This window comes from Rhinatrema bivittatum, chromosome 1, assembly GCF_901001135.1.
Source record: "Rhinatrema bivittatum chromosome 1, aRhiBiv1.1, whole genome shotgun sequence".
NCBI lineage: Eukaryota > Metazoa > Chordata > Amphibia > Gymnophiona > Rhinatrematidae > Rhinatrema > Rhinatrema bivittatum.
The window spans coordinates 143,471,005-143,484,918 of record NC_042615.1 but is presented as its reverse complement, the minus strand read 5'-3'; the positions used below and the strand labels follow the sequence as shown (position 1 = coordinate 143,484,918).

Genomic DNA, 13,914 nt, shown 5'->3' with positions numbered 1-13,914 from the left:
AATGAGCAGATTCTTTGAATAGTGACAAATACCTGTCTGCTCCACAAGCAAGAACTGCAACTTACGTACACTATGAATGTTCCTGTGGTAGAGCCTGAGAGAAGGTCCTTCATGCAGTATTTTATTTTCAAAGGAAGAGGCTTTTCAATGTGCTTGTTTATGGCCTCCTGTTCCTTTGGGCTTCCAGTTCAATTGGGACTGGCCTCTACCAGGCTACGGTGCCATAAGCCTTCAGTCACTGTTACTGTATATCTTTTCCCTCCTACCTAGGCCAGCATTGTACTGATGATCCTTGATCAGAGGCCACAGACTAAGGTTCCTCCTGAAGCCTGGTAGCTGTGAACCCCCCGAGTGTGGACACTAAGTGCCACTGTTTTGAGATGGCTGTGGTTCGGTAGGAACCAGGGTTCTGTGGTCTGGTGCCATCAGCCTTCATTTTTAACTATTATTTTAACTTTTTTTTATACCGACATTCATGTGAAAATACATATCACATCGGTTTACAGCGAAACAACTAATTGGAAAAACATTACATAGAACAAGGGTTACATTGAACTGGGGCCCAGGAAGTTAATTACAAACAGCTAACATACAATTTTTAACAATTACATACAATTTAACTAACGTACCAAAAAATGAAACATAACCAGATGACTACGAGGGGATTTTTGCCCTTATTTTATATTTATCCCTCCTCCCAATTCTCAAGATTGAGCCTACGATGCAGCCCCCCCCCCCCCCCCCCTCCAGCTGAGGTAATCAGTGAGCCTCCCTCACAGCTGCTGTAGCTACCTTCTTACTGATCTTATAAGGCAGCATCTCCAGCCCCATTTAACCCAGCCTGTCCAGTCCTTCTTTGCCTCTTCATTGAGTAACCTTGGCTCCTTGACCTGGCCATCCTTGCTGTGCTTTCCTGCCTTGCTTTGTGTCTTCCTTGGTCTTCTGCCTTGTTCTGTAGCCTTCCAGGTCTCCCTGCCTTGCTCTGCGGCCTTCCAGGCCTCCCTGTCGTGCCTTGCAGCTTTGGGCCCTCTAGGTTCACCAGCCCAGCCTTGTGCCCTGTTTAGGCCTTCTTATTTATTGTTGCTTGTCCAGTCCAATCCTTGTCAAATCTGGTCCTGTCTGGTCCAGTCCTGCCCAGTCCTTGTCCTTTCCAGTCCCTATTTCCTGTCCAGTCCTTGCCCTCACTTCAAGCCCTTGTTTGCCTGTCTTCAGTCCCAGCATGGTATCCTGTTCCAGGCCTTGCCTCTAGCTCGAGCCTTGCCCTTGGTTCCAGTCCGTGTCTTTAGCCCTGCCTGTAACCAGCTCCTGCCTGCCATCAGAATCAGCCTGTGCCGTGTTCCAGCTGTCCTGCCATCTGTGGGGGACAGAGCTAGTACAGGCAGAAGACCCAATCCAGCCTTGCCCCAGAGTCTGCCCCTGTTCTTGTAGGGGTAATCCCTGATCCTAGCTTGCCTGACTGTGACAGGATAAAGAGGCCATACAGACCCTTTGGCGTGGGACCAGGACTCACTGCTTGCATGGTAAGCCTGGTAAACCAGGGAAAAAGTTTTCCAATTCTGCTGTAACTCCTGCACCCAAGCTACAAACCCCTGTATCTGCCAGCAGGCAATCTGCTGTTCAGGAATTTCCCAGCCTAGCTCACCTGAAAACCACAGCACATCCACACACAATTAAAACTAACCAAAGCAATTTTAAACCATCACCTGTAAAGGTAAATTCTGCTTCAGGATCCAGGAGTCCCTCTGTTCTTCTGTCTCTGTGTCAAATTTCAGAAGTTTTAAAACCAGTTCCTGTGACTCAGACACTAGCACAGCAAACCCTTATGCTACAAAAAAACTGCCAAAATAATCTGAAAGAAATACCTGCACAAAAAAATCCTGCTCCGCTGCCTCTGTGTCAACTGCAGGAGTATTTAAGCAGATGGTTGCCATTGGTTCGGCCTCTGGAACTCAGGTTCAATCGGTTGTTTGCAGCAAAACCTTAATGAGTGTAACACCGACAGAGAAAGTGGCCTCTTGTGACTGCAGTGTGGTTGACGCAGCCTAACAAGTGAACCCACTAAACTCATACGAGCAGCTGGCAGAGAAGCCCATAGGTGGGACCAAATGGAGCTTCACCTATACCAACCGTCTCCCCCACAGGTTGAGCCTTTGGGTCCTGGCGGCCGGCAGGACTTAAGTATGTTCCAGGGACTACCTGGATTGAGTGTCCAATCCAAACAAAGGTCGTGGCAGGTAGCTGACTGCAGAACAGATTCCAAGCCAGAAGTCAGGGCAGGCATCAGACAGAACAGATACCAAGCCAGAGGTCAGGGCAGGCAGCAGACATGAAAGGTCAAGAGCCACGCCGAGGTCACAATCCAGAGAATCAATCCAAGATGAACAGGACAAACATGACAGACAAGACTAACAAAACAACCAGCACTAAAGAGTCAAGCAAGGCAGGGCACAGGCAGGGACAGGAAACAAGGACCGGATAAGTAAGGAACAAGGCAACGAGAAGGCAACCAAGAAAACAGGACAGGATCAGACAAGGCACAAGCAAGCACAAAACACAACTAGCAACACACACTGGAGCACACAGATGCCAGTTGAACTTTTGCTGAGACGCTGGCTGGTTGCAAAAGACTTCCTTATATACTGATGGGGTATGTGATGTCATCAGCCAGCATCACAGGAAGACCAAGCTTGGAGACCTATAAAAGGAAGACCAGAGTTACAGGAGGTTCTCTCCCGGATCCTTGGAACACCATGCTGCTGGAGGCTATGCCAGAGTCGTTTAGGATCAGAAGTGAGGGATGTAACAGTACCCCTCCTCCAAAGCCCCCTTCTCAGTCTTCTGGGCCTGGTCTTCAAGGGGAACCTGCAGTGGAAATCTGCCTCCAGCTGGGGAACCTGCAGATTAGTAGCAGGTTCCCATGAATTCTCCTAAGGGCCGTAGTTCTTCCAGGCGATAAGATACTGTGCCTGTTTCTGGAACCTGAGGGAATCTAGAATTTCTCCCACCTCAAATTGGGTGTCTTTGACAGTGATTTCAGGTTTTTGGAGGGATGGTTGGCTTGGCCAAGAAAGAAATGCAGCCTTCAACAAGGAGATATGGAAGACGTCATGTATCCATAGAGATGTGGTAAGCTTGAGTTTATAAGCGACTGGATCCAGTTGCCACTCAACTGGGAAAGGACCCACAAATCAGGGTGCAAATTTTGTGGATGGCATCTTAAGCTGCAGATTCTTAGTACTAAGCCAGAACAAGGTACCAGGCTGGAGAATGGGTGCAGGGTACCGTTTCTTGTCGGCTTGGGCTTTGGCACATTGAGCAGCTTGGTTTATCAGCTTGTGAGTCTTCGCCCACAGATCTGGAGCTCTTGCCCTACTAAATTGGCAGCCAGGCTAGTATTTGGTGTAGGAACAGGTCTCAGAGTATGTGGGTGATATCCAAAGATGAAGAACAACAAAGATCTGGTGGAGCTCTTGACATGGTTATTGTGGGCAAATGCAGCCCAAGGAAGCAAGGAGGCCCAGTTGTCTTGTCTCTGGTTCATAAAAGAGTGAAAAAAGGTTTTGAGGCTCTGGTTGACTCAGTTGGTTTGGCCATTCCTTTAGGGTTGGTAAGCAGAAGTAAAGTCAAGGACAATCCCGAACTTCTGGTACAGGCTTCTCCAGTACTTGGCAGTGAATTGGACCCTTCAATATGAGAGAATGTGGTGAGGAAGTCCATGAAGACAAAAAAAATATGCTGAGTAAAGAGTTTGCCTAGTTCAGGTGCAGACGGGAGTCCTGGGTAAGGAACAAAATGTGTCATTTTGGAAAATCTGTCCACAACCACCCATATGGTGATGTTGCCACTTGAGGGAGGGAGATCGCAGATAAAATCAGTGGCCACATGGGTCCAAGGTTCCATGGGGCTGGCAGCAGTTGTAACAGCCCCCATGGTCATGTTCTGTCACTTTTCTACATGGCACACTTAGGGCAAGTGCCCATGTAGTGCTGCATATTGTTCTTCATGCCAGGCCACCAGTAGTGATGCATGATTAATTCCAGTGTGCGGGTGATGCCAAGATGCCCCAACATCTGAGAGTCATTTCCTCATTCTAGGTCCTTTTGGTGCAGATGTTGAGGAACTACGGTCTTGCCAGGAGGGATGGTAAAAGCAGTAGTGAGAACAATCTTGGCTGGGTTGATGATGTGTAGAAGAGGTTCTTGTGTCCGATCTGTATCAAATGATTGGGAGAGAGCATCAGCTCAACAATTCTTATCAGCTGGTCAGTATAGTAACTCTAAGTTAAATCTATTAAAAAACAGGGACCAGCGAGCTTGTCTGGGGTTCCATCTCTGGGCTAGCACTAGGTGTTCAAGATTTTTTTGGTCTGTATAGATGGTCACAGGATGCTTGGCTCCTTCCAGTAGATGCCACCATTCTTCCAGTGCCAGCTTGACCGCAAGCAGCTCATGATCCCTTATAGTATTATTTCTTTCTGCAGGGAAGAATCTCCTAGAGAAGTAGGAGCAGGACACAAGAGTATCATTGTGGTTATGCTGTAGGAGGAGCATGCCTACCACAAAGGTGCGCACATTTACCTCCAGGATGAAATGTTTTGTTGGATTTGGGTGATGCAGGCAAGGACCCCATGTAAACTCTTCCTTAATTTGTTCAAAGGCTCAGGTGGTATCTGCAGGCTAGTTCTTGGTGTTGGCTCCTTTCTTCGTTAGGGTGGTTGGGGAGGGGGCGCCAATGAGTAGTTGGGAATAAATTGCCTGTAGTAATTGGCAAACCCCAGGAAATGCTGCAGTGCCTTAAGGCCAACAAGTTGTGACCACTCCGAGAAGGCTTTTAACGTGTCACTGTCCATTTTGAGGTTTTGATGGGAGATAATATACCCCAAGAAGGGGAGCTCCTCTTGCTCGAAGTGACACTTCTCTAGCTTGGCAAAGTAGCGGTAGTTGCAGTGTCTCTGCAGAACCTGCTTCACATGGTCTCGGTGCTCGATGAGTAACTTAAAAAAGACTAGGCTGTTGTCTAGGTATATGCTACGTGGGAGTAGAGAAGGTCTCTGAAGATCTTGTTAACCATGGATTGAAATACCATGGGAACATTACACAACCCAAAGGGCATCACCAGATATTCATAATGCCCATGCTGGTATTAAATGTGGTTTTCCATTTGTCACTGTGATGAATCATTATTAGGTTGTAGCAGTTCTTCTTAGTAATGGCGTTAAGAACTTGGTAATCTATATAAGGAAGCAGGGACCCATCTTTCTTGCCAATAAAAAAGAATCCAGTGCCAGTGGGTGAAAAAGAAGGACAGATAAACCCTCTGTCCAGGTTCTCCTTAATATATTTGGACATAGCTTCCATCTCAGGGGTGCACAAAGGGTAGACTCGACCTCTGGGTGGCAGCTTGCTGGGAAGCAGATCTATGGGGCAGTCATAGACATGATGAGAAGGCAAGCTCTCAGCCTGTTTACTGAAGACGTCTACATATTCTGAGTACTAGGCCAGTAGGCTGGGCATCTGGGTAACTGTCACTTGGCCAAGAAGACTCTTAGATAGAAATGAAGTGAGACAGTGCATCTGGCAGGAAGGCTCCCATCGGGAGATCTCCAGTCAGTGAGAGGTTGATACCATCTCATCCATGGAAGGCCCAGAATAAATTGATTGATTGCTCCTGAAAGGACGAAGAGGTGAATATGCTCCTGGTGGAGCAGGCTGATTTGCATCAAAAGAGCTGCTGTAGACTGAGCGACATGGTTGACTAGAACCTTTCCAGTGACTGTGGACATGGTGAATGGAGTATCCAATAGATTGGTCAGGATGTCGTGATGGCACACAAGATCCTCAGCAATGAAACTCCTACTGCTCTGGTATCCAAGAAGGCTTGCAACTGGAGGTGGGATCCCCCTCATGAGAGGGAAACAGGAACCAGTATTTGCGGGGAGGGATTAGCATGACCTAGGGTGACCTCCCCTACCAACCCTAGGTCCTGGTGTTTCCCGACTTTTGCCAGACAGTGACAATTGACGTGTCCTGGGGCTCCACAGTATAGACAGAGGTTAAGTTGCTGTCTCCTGTTACTCTTCCGGCGAGAGTAAACAATGGTCCACCTGCATGGGCTGTTTAGTCAAGTGGTAGCTCACTCTTCTCTGGAGTGACCGAGAGACACAGAGAGGTTGGAGATCCTTAAGGTGGTCCATTGAGTTGAACCTCTCTCCCTTGCTATTTCCTTGAATCGCAGGTCTAGATGGATGGACCGACTAATGAAATGGATGGACCGACTAAGGTAGCTGGGAGGTCGTGTCCCACCAGCTCGTTTTTGATGGCCTCTGAGAATCCTATCCAGAAGACTGCAGTTAAGCTGTCTTCTCTCCATTGAAGCTCCAATGCCAAGGTTCAGAAACACAGTTTACTCCCAAACTGACCTGGGAGCCTTGCCGGATCTGAAGGAGCTCCTTGGCAGCCGAAGAGGAGCAACGAGGTTCATCAAAAATCAGGAGAAACTCTGCAAGGAATTGGTCCAGATTGGAGAGAATGGGGTCATCCCTCTCCTACAGAGGAGAGGCCCAGGCCAGTGCAGGACCCCCTAGCTGGGACAGGATGTACATCACCATGGCTTTGTCAGTGGAAAAGAGGGGGTGCCTGCAGGTCAAAATGCATTCAACACTGTTTGATGAAACTCAGGCACTCAGAAAGCTTCCCAAGGAAGCGGGGTGGCTGAGGAAATTGTGGTACTGGCTGAGAGTGCAGGCAGCAAAACTAGTGGGGGAAGTGCCGGAGGTGGAAATGGTTTCTGCATCGGCAACATGTCCAGGTGGGTCACCAATCGATCCAAGACCCCAGTCACCTGGTCCAGGACATTTTGCTGCTGCTGAATGCATTGGGCCATGCCAGGGATGGCCTGCAGAGTATACCGAAACCACCAAGGTAATACTCACTGAGGGTAAACCATACAATAGGTTCTCTCTACCTATACAATCACATCCACATAAGAGAACACACAAACTTTCTCACACCTTAATCAATACAAATATATTTCTTTATTCATGAGACCATATAATAAAACAGTCCTATCTAGACAATAAATACTATCTAGCTCATACACCCCATCACAGCCAAACCATTCAATCCCACACACTAAAATAACACACAATGTATTGCACAATACCCATATATAGCTAAGTACAATTTAGGTACTACTAAAGCTACAATGTCCTTAATCCCCCTATAACAAATAAACACATGTAGAAGCAGCACTCTCTGATGCGCTTAAATCTCTTCAAAACACCGTCCGATTCTATATGTGGATACCGGATATTGGAAGAATTAAGTGTGGGAGTATGTTTTGAAGAGATTTCTAGATTCACCTAGCCCAGACTTGTGCCCTGTTTGGGCCTTCTTGTTTATTGTTGCTTGTTCTAGTCTTGTTCTTGTCCAGTCCTTGTCAAGTCTTGACTTGTCCAGTCCTTGCCCTGTCCAGTCCAGTCCCTGTTTCCAGCCCCAGCCTTGCCCTTGGTTCCAGTCCATGTCTTCAGCCTTGCCTGTATCCAGCTCCTGCCTGCCCTCAGTATCAGCTTGTGCCGTGTTCCAGCTAAGTCCTTCCAGCCACCATAACCCAAGGGCTTAACTTGTGGGAGAGGTGGCTGATATACACCAAAGATCCAGTCTGGTCCTGCTCTTGTAGAGGTAATCCCTGATCCAAGCCTGCCTGACCGTGACACCAACATATCTTATTTGGCCATTGTAGCGACAGTCCTGGGTCAGGGGCTAGGCACCAGAGCTCCTTCTGGAGTCTTACAATCATAGGCCCTAAATATGGTCACTAGGTATCACCCTTAAGCAATGTTACAATATAATATATAGAGAAAAAAATACAGTTTTCAACTTTTCATACAGCATTTTTAAATTTACATATGTAACATTTTTATTAATCAATACATCACAAAATCACTGGATATATGTAACTTATAACCTTCCCCTTAATACTACAATAAAAAATTACAATATTAAAATCCATATCCCACATAAATCCACTCACAACCTCCACAAACAAATTCATTTATATCCTCATTCACATTTATATCTAAAAATACTCTCAAATGTCCACACTCAGTTTGTACTTCCAAATATATTAATTAATTATGTGAGATCTTATACCGGTAATTCTTCCAATATATACGATATTCTTCAAATGCTTCTTATAAATGCCACCTGAATAAAATTCTTCTTATGATCTCTACCAATATATATGTAAGCACCCTGACAAAGGATCCTTCGGTTCACCCAAAGTGACTCAATAGAGCTCAGCCATCTATGTTATATTTTATGTTATATATGTTATATATGTTATATATGTTATATATGTTATATACATCACGTTATATTTATTCTACCTGCCTTTATCTTCCTTCCAGCTTGTCTTTAAGCCTCCAAGTTTTTTTCATTCCTTGTTGATTGTAACTTTGACTTATTCCTTTTTCCTTTGTTATCTATTATTAACCAGAATTGTTACCTTAGTTTTCCCTTGTTAAAATGTAAACCGATCCGATATGGTTATCTACCATGAAGGTCGGTATAAAAAACTGTTAAATAAATAAATAAATATGAACAACATTATTGAAAAATATGATTTTTCGACTGCATACGTAAAGTGATTTCTCTCACAAATCTCCTCATGTCTTTAAGGCAGAGCCCGGACCAGCTTTTTTTCTGCACACAGGGCAAATGTTCAGAATTACGCCCTCCCTCCTCCGCCCCGCATACACACGCAGTTTTTGAGTTTGTTTTAGTTATAAACAACGTGGTTTATCATGCATTCCACGTGACAGTGAGCCTGTAATAACAGTAACAAGTTATCACAAAAGAAAAAAATTACTAGGGAAAAGTGGAAAAACAGTATTCACACTCTGCCCAGCCTTTCTCTCCTGTCCCACACTCTGCCCAGCCTGACTCTCCCCCTAGCCCCCCCCCACCCCACACTTTTCCCAGCCTGTCTCTCTGAGCACTCTGCTCAATTTTTCCGTCCCTCTATCTCCCCAAACCGCACATTCTGCCCAGCGTCTTTCATTCTGTCTCTCTACACTCTGTTCAGTCTCTCTCTATCCCTACCACTTCCTACTCACTATCCAGCCTCTCTCTCTCTGGGCGAATAGGCAGACTAGATGGGCCATATTGTCTTTTTCTGCTGTCCTGTTTCTATGTTTCTCCCCTAACTCCACAGTCTGTCCAGCTTCTGTCCTCCTATACTCTGTCCAGCTTCTCTCTCCTCCCCGCTCCCTCACGCTGCCCAGCGTCTCGCTCTCTCTTTGTCTCTACATATTCAGCCCAGTCTCTGTCCTCTCTCCTCATACTCTGCCCAGCCTCTCTTATGCTCTGCCCAGCCTCTCTTATGCTCTGCCCCACCGCCACCTCTACCCAGTGTCTCTCCCCTACCCACACACTTTGCCAAGTTTCTTTTTTTCTCTCTTTCTCCACATTTTGGCCAGCCCCTCTGTCTCTCCTCCACCCTCTTACCAGCCTCTATCTCTCATTGACTCTCTATACACGCTGCAAAACCTCTGTCTCTTTCCCTTACTCCATACTTTCACTCTGAGTCTCCACATTCTGCCCAGCCTCTTCTCCCCCAACCCCAAATTCTGCCCAGGCTTTCTTTCTCCTCTTCCCCCACCCCTCAACTCTTCTTTGCCCAGCCTCATACACTCACCCTCCTCACACTCTGCTCAGTCTCTCGCACTGTCGCTCCACAGTGTGCCCGGCCTCACACTCACCCTCCTCACACTCTGCTCAGTCTCTCGCACTGTCGCTCCACAGTTTGCCCAGCCTCACACTCACCCTCCTCACACTCTGCTCAGTCTCTCGCACTGTCGCTCCACAGTTTGCCTGGCCTCACACTCATCCTCCTCACACTCTGCTCAGTCTCTCGCACTGTCGCTCCACAGTTTGCCCGGCCTCACACTCACCCTCCTCACACTCTGCTCAGTCTCTCGCAATGTCGCTCCACAGTTTGCCCGGCCTCACACTCACCCTCCTCACACTCTGCTCAGTCTCTCGCACTGTCGCTCCACAGTTTGCCCGGCCTCACACTCACCCTCCTCACACTCTGCTCAGTCCTCTCGCAATGTCGCTCCACAGTTTGCCCGGCCTCACACTCACCCTCCTCACACTCTGCTCAGTCTCTCGCACTGTCGCTCCACAGTTTGCCCGGCCTCACACTCACCCTCCTCACACTCTGCTCAGTCTCTCGCACTGTCGCTCCACAGTTTGCCCGGCCTCACACTCACCCTCCTCACACTCTGCTCAGTCTCTCGCACTGTCGCTCCACAGTTTGCCCGGCCTCACACTCACCCTCCTCACACTCTGCTCAGTCTCTCGCACTGTCGCTCCACAGTTTGCCCGGCCTCACACTCACCCTCCTCACACTCTGCTCAGTCTCTCGCTCTGTCGCTCCACAGTTTGCCCGGCCTCACACTCACCCTCCTCACACTCTGCTCAGTCTCTCGCACTGTCGCTCCACAGTTTGCCCGGCCTCACACTCACCCTCCTCACACTCTGCTCAGTCTCTCGCACTGTCGCTCCACAGTTTGCCCGGCCTCACACTCACCCTCCTCACACTCTGCTCAGTCTCTCGCACTGTCGCTCCACAGTTTGCCCGGCCTCACACTCACCCTCCTCACACTCTGCTCAATCTCTCGCACTGTCGCTCCACAGTTTGCCCGGCCTCTCTCTTTCCTTCTCAAACCTCCCTGCCTCCCCCCTCCAATGCTGATTCTTGTCTGAGCATAAAATGTGTCAGTTGGCGGCACATTTTTTTCCCAGTATTGTGGGTGAATAACTAATAGCCTCATCAACATGCATTTGCATGTGATGAGTGCTATTACTTTCATGGGGGGGGGATTGGATGCGCACTAAACTCCTTACTGTATAAGGGGTAGTGCAGGCGTGTGGAAAACGCGCGGGTAAAACAGTGCGTTCAGCTGAGCGCACTTTACAAGTATCGGCCTGAGAGAGTGGCTCAAGGCAGCTAGCAGGGTGCCTGGGTTTGCCGCTGCTTTATGTCCCTCAGAACGTCTTGCAACGCTGCACTTATGTTTTTTTATGGCTGTAGTCCGAGGCGCAGTGCTTGGCAGGTTCAGTAGCAGTGGCAGTCTCTCCCAAGTCCCAGCGGCAGTCCAGTTGGCAGGTTAGCAATGTGCACACCAGTAGCAAAAAGGGCCTACATGTGCTCCCGGCCCTTTTTTTAAACTTGCTCGCGGTGGAAGTCACGTCTTTGAGATGTAACTTCCTCTCCAAGCAAGCTGTAGCTCAAGAAGGAGAGGGGAGAAAGAGTACAAGTAGTTGTTCTGGTTGTTGCTGTTGCTGCTTCTTCCGCTCTTCTGATCATGAGCACAAGGAGGAGGAGAGGGAGAGTCAAAGGCAGAGTCGTTGTCAGGGGCAGCCAGGGCCGGCGGAAGCACTAGGCGAACTAGGCGGTCGCCTAGGGCGCCAGCTTCCCGGGGGCGGCACTGCCCCGGTAAAATTAAGAGAGCCGCCGCCCCCCCCCCGATAAAAATAAAACAGCCGCTGCCGGCAGCCCGCCCCAAAAGACCCATCTGACCTCCCCCAGCGGTTCGCGTGGCTCCCGGTCCCTCCCGCTGCTCTTTCTTCCCTGCTGCCGTTGCCGCCGGGCTATCAGCACGTTCAAGCCCAGCGGGAACGGCAGCGGTGCAAAAAAAAAAAAAAAAGCTGTTGCATCTGCGGCTGGTCTTCTTCCCGCCCCCCCCCTTTGAACCGGAACAGGAAGTGATGCGCGGGAAGAAAGAGAAGTGCTGCGTGAAAAAATAGCGGCGACAGCAGCATCGGCCCCCGAGCAACTGAAGCAGCCGGTAATCGGGAAAGGAGAGAGCAGCACGAGCCTCCTGCAGCCGATGGGATTCTTCCTTCTTGGCCTGCACGGGCTGGAGTAGGAGGAGCAGCTACCGTTTGTGCTGGGGGGGGGGGGGGAGGAAGTGAGTGAGAGAAAGAGAGAGAAGCAGCCAGCCTGCCTGCCTGCCTGCCTGCGTGTGATTGAGAGTCTGTGTGTAAGTGAGAGAATGTATTTGATGGAGAGCATGTGTGTGTGATTGAGAGAAACTGGTCAGAGAGCTGATGTATGTGTATATGTGAGAGACAATGAAAGTGACTGCTCAAGGAGATGACTGATGTGTGAGACAGTCAGGGATGTGTGTGTGTGTGTGTGTGTGTGTGTGTGAAAGAGAGAAAAAGCATGGAAGTGAGAACTCTGGGTATGTGAGAAAGCATGGGAGTAAGAAGCCTGGTGTGGGGGTGTATGTGAAAGAAAGCATGGGAGTGAGAGACTGGTGAGTGTGTGTGTGTGTGTGTGTGTGTGTGTGTGTGTGTGTGTGAAAGAGAGAAAAAGCATGGAAGTGAGAACTCTGGGTATGTGTGTGAGAAAGAAAGTGATTATGAGAGTGAGAAGCCCATATATGTAAGTGGAACACGGGAGTGGGAAGCCTGTGTGTGTATGGCATGAGAGAAACTGTTCAGGAAGGTGACTGGTGTGTGTGTGCCAAAGACTGTTTGGGAGATGATTGGTGTGTGAGAGACAGAAACTGGTCATGGGGGCATGACTGATATGGGGTGTGTGTGTGAGAGACATGGGCATTAAGGAAGAGGACCATGAGTATAGAGCTTAGCCACTACTGCTGCTTCTGGTGTGTGCTACAGCCTGCATGGAAGAGGAGTAAGAGAGCTGCTGGAGGGGGTAAGTAAAGATGGCTTTTTAAGTTTATTTTTCTTGATTGACTGCCATTTTAATTATTTAATATTATGTGTTGTGTCTGCTTTTTTTGTTTGAGCAACAAGTATAGCTTTGGTTTATGTTTATTTTATTTATTTTTATTTATTTATTTATAAAAGAGTTTCTATACCGTCGATAAGACAAATCATCTCAATGGTTTACATGGCATAAAAATGTCAAATAAGTGTTCTGTTATAAATACAGACTTCGTTATTTTCATTAATGCACAATGTAAGTTAATTGTGTGTGTGTGGGGGGGGGGGGGGGGGGCGGCATAGCTGACGTTTCGCCTAGGGTGCCTAATACCCTTGCACCGGCCCTGGGGGCAGCCCCTGCAATCCTCCCTGTTCCGACTCCTAAGACCTGCCCACGGAGACGCACAGTACAAGATGGGAAGGATGCCACCCTGTTTGCACCCCCTCAGTCCCAGCACTGCTCTAATGGACTCCAATATGTGCACTCATAGTGCCTTGTTGGAGCCAGTATGGCAGGTTGATTCCGCAGCACAATGAAACATGTGCGAGCGATCGCTGGATTATGACGAATGTACATATCAGAGTCCATCAGAGACATGATCGCTAGGAGATTTGTGAGAGGAATCACTTTACATATGCAGCTGAAAAATCGTATTATTCATTCAATAACATCATTTAAGGATGGCTGAGCATGGTGCAGGGACTGAGCTAGAGTTGTGTTCACAAACTAGGAGGAGGCAGGACTTGTGAACATGATTGTCTGCCGGCTCAGACCCTGTGCTGTGTCCACACTACCCGCTGCTCTCACTTTTCCTAATTCAGTGGCAGCCAACCCTCACAATTTTCTATGAAGCCCTCTGAGCAATGGCTGAAGCTGTACTGGACAGCCTGCGTACTCCAATATCTCCAGTGCATGCCTATTTTTCTTAGATTTTATGTTTTTCTTTGCACCTCTTCTGCCTTCTACCTTCTTTCCTCTTCTCCTTCCCTTCCTCCTTGCCTTGTGCATCCTATTCCCTTGCCCTTTCACCACTGCCTTGGGCCGCAGCAGCAGTTCCTCTTTACTCTGGCCTGTTGGTAGGGATCTGCTCAGGGCTGCAGCAGTGGCTTCTCTTCCTGAGGAGTTCAGCAGCAGGGAGTGCCTCAGGCCGCAGCCTGGTTCACAGCAGAG

At 48.4% G+C, this 13,914-nt stretch overlaps 1 protein-coding gene across 3 annotated transcripts in view; it reads left to right on the top strand.

Moving 5' to 3' along the window:
* The window catches only part of CWH43 (cell wall biogenesis 43 C-terminal homolog), a 158,289-nt gene that overhangs the window by 141,408 nt on the left and 2,967 nt on the right, over positions 1 to 13,914 (top strand). The gene's annotated exons all lie outside the window — the stretch shown is intronic.